This window comes from Zootoca vivipara, chromosome 4, assembly GCF_965207765.1.
Source record: "Zootoca vivipara chromosome 4, rZooViv2.hap1.1, whole genome shotgun sequence".
NCBI classification, from domain to species: Eukaryota; Metazoa; Chordata; class Lepidosauria; order Squamata; family Lacertidae; genus Zootoca; species Zootoca vivipara.
The window spans coordinates 15,544,908-15,559,626 of record NC_142587.1 but is presented as its reverse complement, the minus strand read 5'-3'; the positions used below and the strand labels follow the sequence as shown (position 1 = coordinate 15,559,626).

At 42.6% G+C, this 14,719-nt stretch overlaps 1 pseudogene; it reads right to left on the bottom strand.

Moving 5' to 3' along the window:
• Positions 1 to 245: 245 nt before the first annotated feature.
• On the bottom strand, positions 246 to 431 carry LOC132591973 (small ribosomal subunit protein uS14 pseudogene; annotated as a pseudogene).
• Positions 432 to 14,719: the final 14,288 nt, after the last annotated feature.

Here is a 14,719-nt window from a genome sequence, read left to right as displayed (position 1 = left end):
CAACCAAAAGAAAAAGTCGTTTAGCATGGTTGCCCTAAGAGAGACAGCAACCTCTAGCAAATTTTCCTAAGCATTTTAATCAAACTTCCTGGGATTCCTTGGAGGGAAGACATGCCAGTCAAACAAGTTTTTTTTTTGGGGGGGATCAGGGCAAACAATACCCTATTTATTTTTATGTACCCAAAATCATCAATGTGTGGCAGGAGGGGCTCATCTGGGCAAACCTTCCATGTTTGATGTCCTCTTCAAGCCATCTCTGTGGACAGGCATTTAATGAATCCAATGTCCTTGGCATACTGGTGGAAGCACTGGTGGCACAAGTTGAGCCCGTACCTGCGAATCAGGCCGTGGTGGTTCAAGCACATGTGGCAGGACCAAGAGCCCTGGCCGAACTTCCTCAGGTGGCTCCAGTAGAGCTGCTGGTGGCCCATCTTGCTTGGTGTCTCACGAGGCAAGGGAAGCGTCAAACAAGTTTCAGTCTGATTCTGTAGGTGCAGATGCTCCAAAAGTTTGTTAATTAATTAACTTACTGGTGCATAGGAACAGAAGGCTTTGCTAAGCGCATTCCTTCCTACAAGCATACGATGAGAATTCTGTGATGAGAGTACTCATACAAACATGATTTCTTTCCTCTAATAATGAAGATCGAGTCGAGAGGGGCCCATTGTAAAGTAAAAGCTTAATCTGATTCTGTATGTTTCAAATAATAGACTTCATGCAGGGATACTTTCATACTGTGAATCATTAATCATTCTGACAAAATGCAGCATCTCTCTATTAGATTTCCTGTTATGGACTTTTAACAGATGTCTAATTAGAAGCTACAAGTGAATGCAGAGCGAACCAATGTTTTGCTGGAGAGACGGAGGCGAAGATTCCAGTTTGTTTGAATAGCATTCAAAGTACTTGAGAAATGACTAGGAAACAGGATCTATGATCTTGAGTGGGTGGGTGGGTGGGTGGGTGAAGGAGAATTACTAGGCTTCCTCATCTAATGGAAGTAAGTTGTTTTCTCAGACTTTTAAATTCCATTTGCCGAGTGCCAAATATTACCAGCTCTGGCTGCTATTTCATGTCAGCTCTCGTGTATATATGTCAAATGTTGATTTTTCACTGACTCTCTGAGGCCAATACTGTAACTCCAAGGCCTGCCCAACCTCTAGCCCAGCCAACCTAAACACTACATATGGTGGCCTGCAAGGATATTGCCGGAATCCTTGTTTTTTGTAGTTCCAGGGAAAGAAGCAAAAGCAGGACTTTTATTGAACCTCTGATGCAGAGGCAATGTCAGTTCTGAGGAGGTCCTGGGATGAAGTGTATTCCGCTGCCCATTCCACTCTTTCCCCTCCCCTTTAAAAGAATATTATTATTATTTTTTGTGGACACTACTACTCTGCTCTTTGTCTCTCCATCACTATGGCTGGAGAGATTATGGGACTTGTAGTCCAGCAACATCTGTAAGGTGACAGGTTTCCCATCCCCGTTTTAATGGATCACAAATGGAAATGCAAAAAAAAAAAAAAAAACCTACTGCAGTATATCTTCAACTCCCAGCAGGACCACTCCATTCAATCATTCCGCCTTTTCCCATATAAACCGACCTGGACCCTGCAATCATCTTCTGGGGCCCTTCTTTGTATACCCCCTTCACAAGAACCCTGGAGGATGGCAACATGAGAATAGCCTTTTCTGTGGTGGCACCCCGTTTGTGGAATGCTCCCCCTGTGGAGGCTCACCTGGTGCCTTCTTTGCATAACTTTAGGTGCCATGCAAAAAAAAATGTTTCTCTATAACCAGGCACCTTGGGCATTCAGTGGCCTTTTAAATGTGTTTGTGAGTGGGGGGGTTATTAGTTTGTTCTTGTTTTATCGTGTATTCTATGTTCACATTTTGTCATTTTATGTTGTGAACCACCCTGTGATCTCTGGATAAAGGACAGTTTACTAATCTAATAATTAAATGAACAGCTCCACAATGATTTTAATTCCCCCAACTTTTCTAATGGACATCTGACATCCTATTGCAATGGAGCACATGGATTTTCTTTTTTATAAGGAGTCTGCACATTAGCATTGTTAAAAGATTTTGTATAGTGGTGCCTTGGGTTAAGAACTTAATTCGTTCTGGAGGTCCGTTCTTAACCTGAAACTGTTCTTAACCTGAGGTACCACTTTAGCTAATGGGGCCTCCCACTGCCGCTGTGCCGCCACCACATGATTTCTGTTCTCATCCTGAAGCAAAGTTCTTAACCCAAGGTACTATTTCTGGGTTAGTGGAGTCTGTAACCTGAAGCATCTGTAACCCGAGGTACCACTGTACTTCTCAAAATTTCCAAATTTGCTGAGCATGCAGATAGCTTCTCAGTAGGACGTCTTGACTCCAATCCTGTCAGCACTCATCACCTGAGTTCCCTATTAGAGTCAGTGATTAGTTGTGTTGGCCTGGAAGCTGTCAGAAACCAACTGTCAATTACAGCTAGCACTCAAATCTAACATCATTGAGTGTCAAAAACTAATTGACTAAAGAATATTCAACAGATGTTCACATATAAAGAGGAGAATTGTGATATAAGGAATAACTGGGGCATATACTTTTCAACTCTGGTTATTCCAGACCCTACAGGTGTCTCTTTTTTCCGGGGATAGTCCCAGATTTACAGAAGCTGTCCTAGTTTCTGATTTGATCCTAGAATGTCCCACTTTTTGGTAGGACATCCCTATTTTCATTCGAAAAATGTGACCCCTGAGCCAAGGAGATAAGTAACAATACAACCTTTAGAAAACAACTGAAGGCAGTCCTGTATAGGGAGGTTTAATGTTTTATTATGGTTTTATATATGTGGGAAGCCACGCAGAGTGCCTGGAGCAACCCAATCAGATGGGTGGGGTATATATGTTGTTGTTGTTGTTGTTGTTGCTGCTGCTGCTAAGAATGTTCCTAGTTTCATCAGAGGAATGTTGGAGGGTATGTTATTTTGCAACGGTTTCATTCTGGCGGCCCTCAGCATTGTTTGGCCTCATCATCACTTTGCATTAAACCATGCTTCTTTGCTTCCAAGGTGCTCCAAAGCATGTTGGAGCACAGCTTGGAAATATGTGCTGTAAAAGTATGACACCATTAATCACTGTGTAGAGGAGGGAATGTTAGCATACTTAAATTCAAGTCATCAAGAGGAGGTAAAAAGAAAAAGATGTACCTGCTGAAGTGTGCACTTCTAGTCAAGTATACAAGGATAATTCTCTCCGGTCCAGCAATCAATTAGATTTATCATGGCTGTGACTGGATTGTAGCATCTTAGGCTCTGCCTGGCAGGGACAGCCTTCATAGATTGCAACCTGGAGGTCCCACCTTCTATACCTTTCAAAATTCTCAGGCAGGTTGGGCTTCCTATCCAGTTGCTAGGGAAGACATGGGGAATTATCTCTGCAACTTCTTATACAAAATGATGCAATCTCTGCACCTCTTACAGTAACGTGTAGTTGGAATTTAGCTACCTGCATGAGTTCATGCATCACACAATGCTGTGTGCAGCTCTCAGCCATTTAAAGGGATCAGTGTACAATTACCCATTGCTCGGTCCCACCTCCTGCCAACCTAGGAGTTTGAAAGCACGTCAAAGTGCAAGCAGATAAATAGGTACCGCTCCGGCGGGAAGGTAAATGGCGCTTCTGTGTGCTGCCAGTTCGCCTCAAGTGGCTTAGACATGCTGGCCACATGACCCGGAAGCTGTATGCCAGCTCCCTCGGCTAATAGACCTTTAATGTCATGGGACAGAAATATGCTATCTTTACTGATTCCAGCACATCTTTTTACCCATCAATCCCTGCTCTCTGCTTTCCATATCAAGCAGATCTCTAGTTTTAAGGTAAAAGGTAAAGGTACCCCCTGACCATTAGGTCCAGTCATGGACAACTCTGGAGTTGTGGCGCTCATCTCGCTCTATAGGCTGAGGCAGCTGGCGTTTGTCCGCAGACAGCTTCCGTGTCATATGGCCAGCATGATTAAGCTGCTTCTGGAGAACCAGAGCAGCACACGGAAACGCCGTTTACCTTCCCACCGGAGCGGTACCTATTTATCTACTTGCACTTTGACGTGCTTTCAAACTGCTACCGTAGGTTGGCAGGAGCAGGGGCCAAACAACGGGAGCTCACCCCATCGCGGGGATTCTCTAGTTTTACTGCATAATAAATAGGTAGACAAGCAGCAGCTCATCTCTCTCTGAGCTTTGGAGCTTTCAAAGACCACTGGGTTGTAACCCTAGGCAGAGGTGATGTAGCTGAAAATTTTGGTTTTTCACTTGGCTGTTTTGAGTAACAGCAGCAAAACACAGACTATCTACCCCTCCACAGTAAACTAGCTCTCTTTCTAAGTATGTAAAATTGTCCCCAAGGCTCTATGCTTAACTCTTGGACGTATATTTCACTTGGATGAGTGTGTTCTAGATCAGGTGTTGTTGTTTTTTCCTGTCAGGGTGTCTGTGCTTTTAGCAGCTGGGCTTCAGAGGGAAGGAGCCATAGATCAGTGGTAGAGAACATGGTTTCTATGCAGAAGGTCTTGTCTTCAATCCTCAGCATCTCCAGCTTGGGCTAGGACAGATCCTTATCTGAAACCATGGAAAGTCAATCACACTCAGTGTGGACAGTGGTGAGCTAGTTGCATGTGTAGACCTTTTAACCACCCCCCCAAAAAATAAATTCAGATAAAACTCAAATTTTTGGTTTGGGTTTTGGCAGAATTTAGGCCACAACTTTATTGATTACAATCAAGTGAGTGGTTGCATAGGCTCTGATTCAACTAGCTCCCTGCACCTTTGCAGGTAGAGCTGACCCTGGGCACCAACCATGTCAGCCTCGGGTGAACACCTGGGACAGAGGCAGGCAGAAGCCCTGCTAGGCCTCCACCCAGATGTCCTCTGGACTCAGGCTCCGGGCACAACCCCTCACAGGGAAGACCAACCATGAGGCCATGGATTCCTTTAGTGGAATACCCAATGCATAGCGATGGCTAGACATCCTGCCACCCCTATCACCTCAACCAGAGCCTATCCACAACCTTACAAGTTGTGACAATTTGCTACACGGCAGGCGAAACCCAAATAGCACCAGCCAATCAGCCAAGTGGGGAAAATTCCTGCCGTGCCCCTGTCCCAACGACAGGTGACACACGGTGGCATAGCAAGGTCAAGCGCAAGCCCTAAATATAGGGAGAGGTGGGCGGGTGTTCCGATGCACTGAGCCCAAAAGAGGAAGCTCAGGGACACGCGTCGTGCATGGGCTTAAATAGAGGTCCCTCGGTCATTTTGATTGGCATCCCACTGGCCAATCAATGGAGGGAACTCCAATAGGGTGTTGTGGCCATCCAAACGTTCCCACCCACCCCACAGGGTCTGGTTGCCAGGCCGCACCGCAACATGTGCCGTCTCGTTGGGGAGGACCTGATATGGACCTATGGTCTGAAGCAATGTAAAGCAGTTTGCATGGTTCCTAAGAGATGATAGACAACCCACTCACCCTGAAAAAGATCAGTCACCTTGTCAACAATATTTTAAGTTCCCTTCAAATGGCTTCAGGTTTTTCACCTAATCAAGAATGTTCCAGATTTGCTGCAATCTTTCCTTGGGCTCTAGAAAGTTCTGGGTTGCTGCTGCTGCTGCTGTTGTTTTCTTTTTGTGAACCTCGTTTTATGCTGTACACAAGCAGTGACAGTTGCAAGGGTTGCATATGCTCATACAACACGCTGGGTTTGATATGATTAAAGTGGAAGAAACAATGATATGCAAAATCCCTATCTACAAGCTATGGATTAACATCATTCTTCCTAGCCTGCATATAGCAAAGCAAAATTTTATTTAACTGGACTCAGTGCCTTGTCATTTGTGATATATGCCCAAATCATTATTATGTCATTTCTGTCTTTTGATTTCTGAAATAAAATGGTAATAGAGCAATAACTGGCATGTGATTGACTTCTCCTATAAACCTGAAGTAGGAGGAGTACTTGGCTTTATAATGCTTCCAGAAATAGAAGTCCCATTATTAACTGTTTTTAAAACTTTTGTATATGTCTGTGTAAGATTAAGCACTCTGCCCGCACACATTAGACTTCTTCAAAGTTAAGCTTCCACCTTCATTAAAAAACCAGAAGCCTTTTTGCTTGGAATTGTAGGAGATGAGATCCCAAAGAAAGATTGTACATTCTTTTTGTATGCCACAACAGCAGCCAGATTACTAATAGTTAAATTTTGGAAACTGCAAGAGATGCCTACTATAAATGAATGGCAGATGAAGATGTTGGACTACATGAAAGTCGCCGAGATGTCTGGAAGGATCCTCGACCAGAAGGAAGAGAAGGTGGAAGAAGATTGGAAGAAATTTAGAGAGTATCAGAAGAAACATTGCAATATATAATTTACCTTTAAGGAAGTATAGTTAGGTTTTTGGTAAAGTATAATATTTAATTTCTGGATAGAATGGATTGTCATAGATTTTCTTTTTCTTTTTAGTTCAAGATTTCAGAAGAGGAACCTGCTCAGTGTGATAAATAGACAATGTAGCTCGGGGGGGGGGGGACTGAGGGAAGTCCCAACATAATGAAAGTAACAATGTGATGAATTGTGGATTTTGTGTGTGTTGTGTTTTGTTTGTTGTTATTCTTTAAAACTTAATAAAAATCGTTTTTAAAAAGTTAAGCTTCCAATTCTCTCTCAAAATCACATTAGATTACTCTAGGAGGTAGCGGGGAGGTGCTACTTAAAAAACAAAACGAAACAAAAAACTCTAGAAATAATGGTTGATTGAACTACTTTAGGGGTACGGAGTAATTGGTGTGTGTGTATGGGGGAGAGAGAGGCAACCTTTGTACAATAGATTACATTCCATCCATGCAAAAATGTCCCAACTTTTTACAGATAGTCCTGCCTCAATCTAAGCAAGAAAGAGGTATTACCATAGTTCAAGGACACAATGCATCAATGATAAAGTACTCGGGGAGGCACAGTGAAAGGTCATTGAGGTACATGGCCTGCAGACATGGCTATTTTCCCTTAAACTATAATAACAGTGTCAGTTTGCATTTCTTCGTGCAGAAAGTATTTATCTAATGTGTAGAGATCTTTCCTATTCTACTTAATTCAATAGAGTTCTGGAAGGTTCTGGAAGGTTCTCTGTGTGGAAGAAACAACCAGGAGGTTCATGATGTTTGGGTTACTCCTTCAGAGAAGCTGAATACAGCTGGCTTAAAGTGGTTCTGTTATCTCTTTCTGTCAAGGTCATGCTAACTATAAAAGTAGACCAGAAGGAGCCTGGGTTTCACTTTCTCTTTCTATCACTTTCCCTTCTGGTGTGCTGTTCTGTATATAGTATGCTTAGCATTAAGGTTTAGACTTATTATCAGTTATTGTAAGTTTAGGTTAAGTCTGCTGCAACTGGATTTCTTATGGGCAGTGCCAATCCTGAAAGTATTGGATTTTTGACCATTATGCTCATTTGCCTTCAGTAGCAGTAAAGCTCTGCTTGATGAAATACAATTGTGTCTGGTCTATTTTGGAGGGATCCTGTGATGTGTTTAAGTTTTGACTCTGCTAACTATACATTGGAGTAAAGCTCTGTATCAATATTGAGTAGATTTCCATGACAAACAGCAAATATAAGGAACTTTTGACAGAATGTTAAAATGGACAATAGCCATTTGTCACAGAGGGCAATTCCTTTCCAAGTGAGCCTCCAAAATGTCAGTATTTGGCATAAGAGATACAGGTGCACCCAGGGAAATTTGTTGTTGTTTAGTCGTTTAGTCGTTTAGTCCGACTCTTCGTGACCCCATGGACCATAGCACGCCAGGCACTCCTGTCTTCCACTGCCTCCCACAGTTTGGTCAAACTCATGTTCGTAGCTTCGAGAACACTGTCCAACCATCTCGTCCTCTGTCGTCCCCTTCTCCTAGTGCCCTCAGTCTTTCCCAACATCAGGGTCTTTCCCAAGGATTCTTCTTTTCTCATGAGGTGGCCAAAGTATTGGAGCCTCAGCTTCACGATCTGTCCTTCCAGTGAGCACTCGGGGCTGATTTCCTTAAGAATGGATAGGTTTGATCTTCTTGCAGTCCATGGGACTCTCAAGAGTCTCCTCCAGCACCATAATTCAAAAGCATCAATTTAGGGAAATTTAGGTTTGTACAATTAAAGTCCTCTGTCCCTTTGGGGAAACGCATCCACATTGCTCAATAAAGCCGAGGTATAATCTAACATCCACTTAAGATTTGTTAGGGCAAATCAGAATGAGTGCTCAGCAAACAAGCCCCCAGTTGCCACTATTATAATGTGTGTGAGCTCAGTTATGCTTTCTGGGATGGGGGGGGGAGCTCCATTTTGATGTTTGCCTTCTTGTTTTTGACAAACTGGTAGTGTCCCACTTCCAATACTCACTGCTCACATTTCAGGTCACACAAACACTCTTTTGGGGTCTCTGTATGTGTTTGACAGGAATTGTGTGCAATGACCATTGGTATGGGAAGTAGGGTGATAACAGCATGTCAATAACAAAGAGGCAAACCTCACAATGTGCAGTAGGAAATAGTAAGTCTTATTTTCCCCCAAAAGACAAAAGAATGAACTCCTGAGTCAGACTATTAAAATTCCAACCACATTGGACATAGTCACTGCAGCAGGAGTGCCTCTACAAAACAAATTTCTCTTTTTCTTCAACACCTTTTGAGGTCCACCCCGCTTTTTCTTGCGGTTTGTAAAGCTGTCTGCCCCCCCCCTTCTCCCCATATTGCAAGCATTTCCCCTTTCCTCATCTTTAATAAAAAATATTTTAAAATAAAAATAAATCTGTGAAATGTTGGAGGCTGTGGATTAGCAACCAATAGCATTAGCATCGCCCCCTTTCATTGCAAATATCTGCAAATATATCATTTCAAAACAATTCATTAAAAGTATTTCATTATCATTTTTCATTTCTATTTATTAAAAGCGTAACAAGAAATATAAACTAGAAATCACATTATATCCTAGCTGATACAATAAAGCAACAAATTACAGTTCAAGAAGTGAGCATTGTGTGTCGCATGAGAAGATGATAAGTTTCAAAGGACGAAAATGCTGTTTGGACTGTTGCTGTTTGCAAAATGCTGTTTGCTAATCCGCTGACTTGAAGCTTCTGTTTTGATTGCTATTTCTTCTGTTGTTTTAAGGGGCTTTTTATTATGGAAGTTTGATGTGGTAGCTTTATTGCTTTTTTTTTTTAAAAAAATTGCTTTTTAGGCAGCTCCCAGGTATTTTCTGACACCTAAAGTTGGGAGTTCATGGTATCTCTGCAGTTGTTATTGTTTTTATGCCAAGTTTTCATGTTACGTTTTATGTTGTGCTATATTTTATTGTATACTGTTAACTTTTTAATGCTAAGCAATCTAGACTTAATAAAATAAAATAAAATAATACTATCTGAACCATCTTCTCACTTTCCAAGTTAAGTGGCCCAGTTTCAAAGGAGATGCTCAGCTTTCTACCTTTGGGAGGGGGATGGTGATAGGATGGATTTAGGACTTTGATGTGCATTGCCAGGTGAAGCACACACACTGCAGAGCCAAATCCCTTTCTGATCAAGGTGCCACTAAGTCAGAAAGAGAGAGGTGGATTAAGAAAATGAGAAATCCAGTGCAAAGCATCCCAAAGGAGATTCTCACCCTGCAATATCAAATAGTGTCCAACAAAGTCAGCCTAGGAAGATGTGAATGAATGAACAGAACTACTCCTACATTTCAACAAAGGCCTAAATTAGGACTCGCCCATCTTATAATTCTCTCTCAATTGCGCAAAGGTTCACCCATTCCCTCTCTTTCCCCAGAAGTCTGTTTGGCTTATTTTTACTTATTAACCAACAATAAAAGCCTGCATACATGCAGCACAGTTCAAGTACCCACCCACCCCCACACAAAGAAAGAATAATGGGAACTGTAGTTTGGGGGGTGCTGGGAAACATAGCTCTGTGGGGGCAAACTGCAGCTCCCATAATTATTTTTGGAGGGCAGATTAATGTGCTTTAAGCATATGGCATGCAGTCAAAGTCAATGTTTACAGCAGGCTGCAAATTTATATACAATTATTATTACTATTTTGTATAATTTTATTGAGTTTTTCTGTTTTACATTTTACAATATTCGTTTAAACAACCTTAAAATACCAATGACTTCCCTTCTTCTCTTTCCATGGTTCATTTTGCATATCATATCCCTGCATACTTTACAAAAACTAAACCATTCGGTATTCCATTATTACATCCACCAAAACGTATTTACACTGCTGAATTTATCTCAGCGCTGCCAAAGCTTTCAAGTGTTCACAATTTTCACCCATATATTCGATAAACATTTTCCAATCTTCTTTAAACATATGTTCCTCTTGTTTCCTTATTCTGTATGTTAAATCTGCAAGCTGCGCATATTCCATCAGTTTAAGTTGCCATTCTTCTTTAGTTGGGACCTCACTCATTTTTCATTTATGGGCTAACATACATAAACAGCCTTTTTGGCACCTGGGGATTTGAATCTGAGTTATCCACAATGAAAAGGACTCTGGGTTTTTTTTGGAGGGGAAGTACTTTTAAACATTTCCCCCCCAATTCATTATAAATTATTTCCCAATACTCTTTTGCCCTTTTACAAGTCCACCACATATGAAAGAACGTACCCTCATCTGAGGGTAAATTTATATACAATTAAGGCAGCCTCATATTACGTTTCACAGCAACATCTTCCTGCTGGGATTAATGGCAGAGCAAGATTTCTGACATGTTGGCTCTTTTGCGCAAGACTACTTGTCCTAGTGCCCAGGTGGCTCTGTGGGTTAAATCACCGAGCCTAGGGCTTGCTGATCAGATGGTCGGCGGTTCGAATCCCTGTGACGGGGTGAGCTCCCGTTGCTTGGTCCCAGCTCCTGCCAACCTAGCAGTTCGAAAGCACGTCAAAGTGCAAGTAGATAAATAGGAACTGCTACAGCGGGAAGGTAAACGGTGTTTCCATGTGCTGCTTTGGTTTGCCAGAAGCGGCTTTGTCATGCTGGCCACATGACCTGGAAGCTATATGCCGGCTCCCTCGGCCAATAATGCGAGATGAGCGCGCAACCCCAGAGTCGGTCACGACTGGACCTAATGGTCAGGGGTCCGTTTACCTTTACCTTTAAAGTTACAAAATACTGCCTTTGATGGTTCTGCTGGAAATCCAGGGTCTGCATTCAGAAGCCAGTTCAGGGAAGTAGCAGTTGAGAGTCCTGACTGCACCTGCAGCAATTTTTCACATTGCACCACAACACATCACATCAGGACTATGTTCATGCAAAAAGCATGTCCACTCTAAATGGTCTCTCCTCCTGTTAGATCATTGTTGGTGTCCGTCAGATGATATTTACTTATATTACTTCTTCTTGTTGTTTTTCTGCATTAGCAGGAAACAATTCTGCTGAACCAAACTGTGCTTAAGGGGATGACAGCCAAAACAGATTCTCCCTGGCAGAGTCTCCCTTCTGTTCTCGACTACGAGATGAATCCCCGCTATCGTCTCTTTAACCCACTCACCTTCAATAAAAACAGTAGATGGCTCATCGCTGGGTCCCCTGTGAACAAACCCTTCATCATATGGTCCATGGGCTCTAAACCCTTCGTCATACGGTCCATGGGCTCTGTGGATGATTTGTAGAGAACCTAAAAGGGAAGGGAGCTTTGTGGTAGCTGATTTAAATGGCCTGCCAAAAGAGCAGAATTACCATAGGCTACAGAAACCACATAGCTCAGATGGTCCAAGTCAAAACCTCCTGCTGGAAACTGTTCAGTGGATGCAGCAGAAGAGCATTTGCTGTAGCTAAAAACTTCTTACCTATCCCTGCCTTCACAGGGGCATATACTGCACCCCTGAGGATGGAACATGCACTTGCAATTTCATATAAATAAGGGATCCGGCACCCCAGACTACAAACATTGTATTTGCTCCAGCGTTGATAAAGTTGACCTGAATTTACCTGACTGTAATGATCTGTGCCTGTTTCCATGCTTGAAACCCCAGCTTTGAGATATAACATAGAAGTTTCTGCTGAAATGGAGACTTAGGATAGGGAAGAAATTAAATTCACTTTGCATTTGAAAGGCAAATCTATCAAATCCACACTTTCTGAAGCAATGTGAGAACCGAAACACAAAATTCCCACTGATTTGAATTTTGCAATGCAATTCTCTAAATGAACAATGTTTACAAAAATTACATATATTAGATAAAAGTGTAGATAAAAATGAATATATTAGTGAAAATGACGTACAAATAGTGATATTTCAGGGGAAAACGCTTGCAACAGTGTGTAAGTCAAAAATGCAAACATTGTCTTGAGAGACAATGGAATGGGCCTCCGGAGGGTGAAGTCGAACTGCTGGAGAGTCACACCGCCTGCTGTGGCTGCAGAGACTGGTAACTCATAACTGCTGCCTCCCACATTTTTGCTGTTGTTTACCTTTGGTTTTTGTTTTTTTTTGCTGCATTAGCAACATCGAACTGACCTCTCCAGGGCACAAGCCTGAGCAGTGTGTATGGATGTCCTGGGCTGCCCCGACAACAAGACCCCTCTCTCAACCTCACTGATGTGGTCCAAATGAAAGCAGAGCAATACATTTGGCAGCAGCTGGGTTGCTGGGGTTCTCAGAAGTATAATCTAAATCTGGATGGCCATGATGGGAAATAGGATGATGGACTAGATAGAGATTTGAATTGTTCTTCTTCTGTTATTATTGGTATAAGACTATTTTCCCCAATGAAAATCATAGACTTTGTTTTCAGCATATCTGAATCATTACCAAACATGTATATTATCACAACTACAGTTGGCTTAATTGCACAGCATCTTGTACATCCAGCTGCTGCTTTCCCCCCATCATAAATCTGAAAAGAATATTCTCATTTCTCTCTCTCTCTCTCTCTCTCTCTCTCTCTCTCTCTCTCTCTCTCTCTCTCTCCCTCCCTCCCTCCCTCCCTCCCTCTCTCTCTCTCTGACACATATTTGTGATAGCAGGCATGAGTTTTCTGTATCAGAAGCAGCAAATTCACAAATATTCTCATGGCATTCCTAATAATGTGTTATTACCTTTCCCAAGGTAAGATGTGGCAATACTGGTGGCTGGTACAAACATGGATGAACATGGTAATCTATTACAGCGGTACCTCGGTTTACAAACACAATTGGTTCCAGAAGTCTGTACTTAACCTGAAGCATACTTAACCTGAAGTGAACTTTCCCATTGAAAGTAATGGAAAGTGGATTAATCTATTCCAGACGGTCCGTGGAGTACTTAAACTGAAGCGTACTTAACCTGAAGAGAACTTTTCCATTGAAAGTAATGGAAAGTGGATTAATCTGTTCCAGACAGGTATGTGGAGTACTCAACCTGAAGCGTAATTAACCCGAGGGATGAGTGTAATTGGTTCCGGAAGTCCGTACTTAACCTGAAGCATACTTAACCTGAAGCGAACTTAACCTGAAGTGTACTTAACCTGAAGCGTACTTAACCTGAAGCGAACTTTCCCATTGAAAGTAATGGAAAGTGGATTAATCCGTTCCAGACAGGTCCGCAGAGCACTTAAACCGAAAATACTCAAACCGAGGCATACTTAAACCGAGGTATAACTGTACATGCAGGAGGATGGTAGTCAAAGATCTCAGAATCCTGTATTTCTCCCAGCCAGCAGAGCCGGGGGGGGGGGGGGCAGGGACTGAATTTTTAAGTATGATGTAGTTTTGCTCTCTCTCATTGAAACACATATTTGTGATAGCAGGCATGAGTTTTCTGTATCAGAAGCAGCAAATTCAGAAAAATTCTCATGGCATTCCTAATAATAAAGGTAAAGGTAAAGGGGCCCCTGACCATCAGGTCCAGTCGTGTCTGACTCTGGGGTTGCGAGGCTCATCTCGCTCTATAGACCGAGGGAGCCGGTGTTTGTCTGCAGACAGCTTCTAGGCCATGTGGCCAGCATGACAAAGCTGCTTCTGGCGAACCAGAGCAGCACACGGAAACGCCGTTTACCTTCCCGCCGGAGCGGTCCATATTTATCTACTTGCACTTTGAGGTGCTTTCGAACTGCTAGCTTGGCAGGAGCTGGGACAAAGCAACAGGAGCTCACCCCATTGCAGGGATTCGAACCGCCGACCTTCTGATCAGCAAGCCCTAGACTCTGTGGTTTAACCCACAGCGCCACCTGGGTCCCATTATTCCTAATAATGTGTCATTACAATTCCCAAGGTAAGATGCAGCAATACTGGTGACTGGTACAAACATGGATGAACATGGTAATCTATTACAGGGGTACCTCGGTTTACAAACATAATTGGTTCCAGAAGTCTGTACTTAACCTGAAGCGTACTTAACCTGAAGTGAATTTTCCCATTGAAAGTGATGGAAAGTGGATTAATCTGTTCCAGACGGGTCTGTGAAGTACTCAAACTGAAGCGTACTTAACCCGAGGTATGAGTGTAATTGGTTCCGGAAGTCCGTACTTAACCTGAAGCGAACTTAACCTGAAGCGAACTTTCCCATTGAAAGTAATGGAAAGTGGATTAATCCGTTCCAGACAGGTCTACAGAGTACTTAAACTGAAAATACTCAAACCGGGGTGTACTTAAACAGAGGTATGACTGTACATGCAGGAGGATGGTAGTCAAAGATCTCAGGATCCTGTATTTCTCCCAACC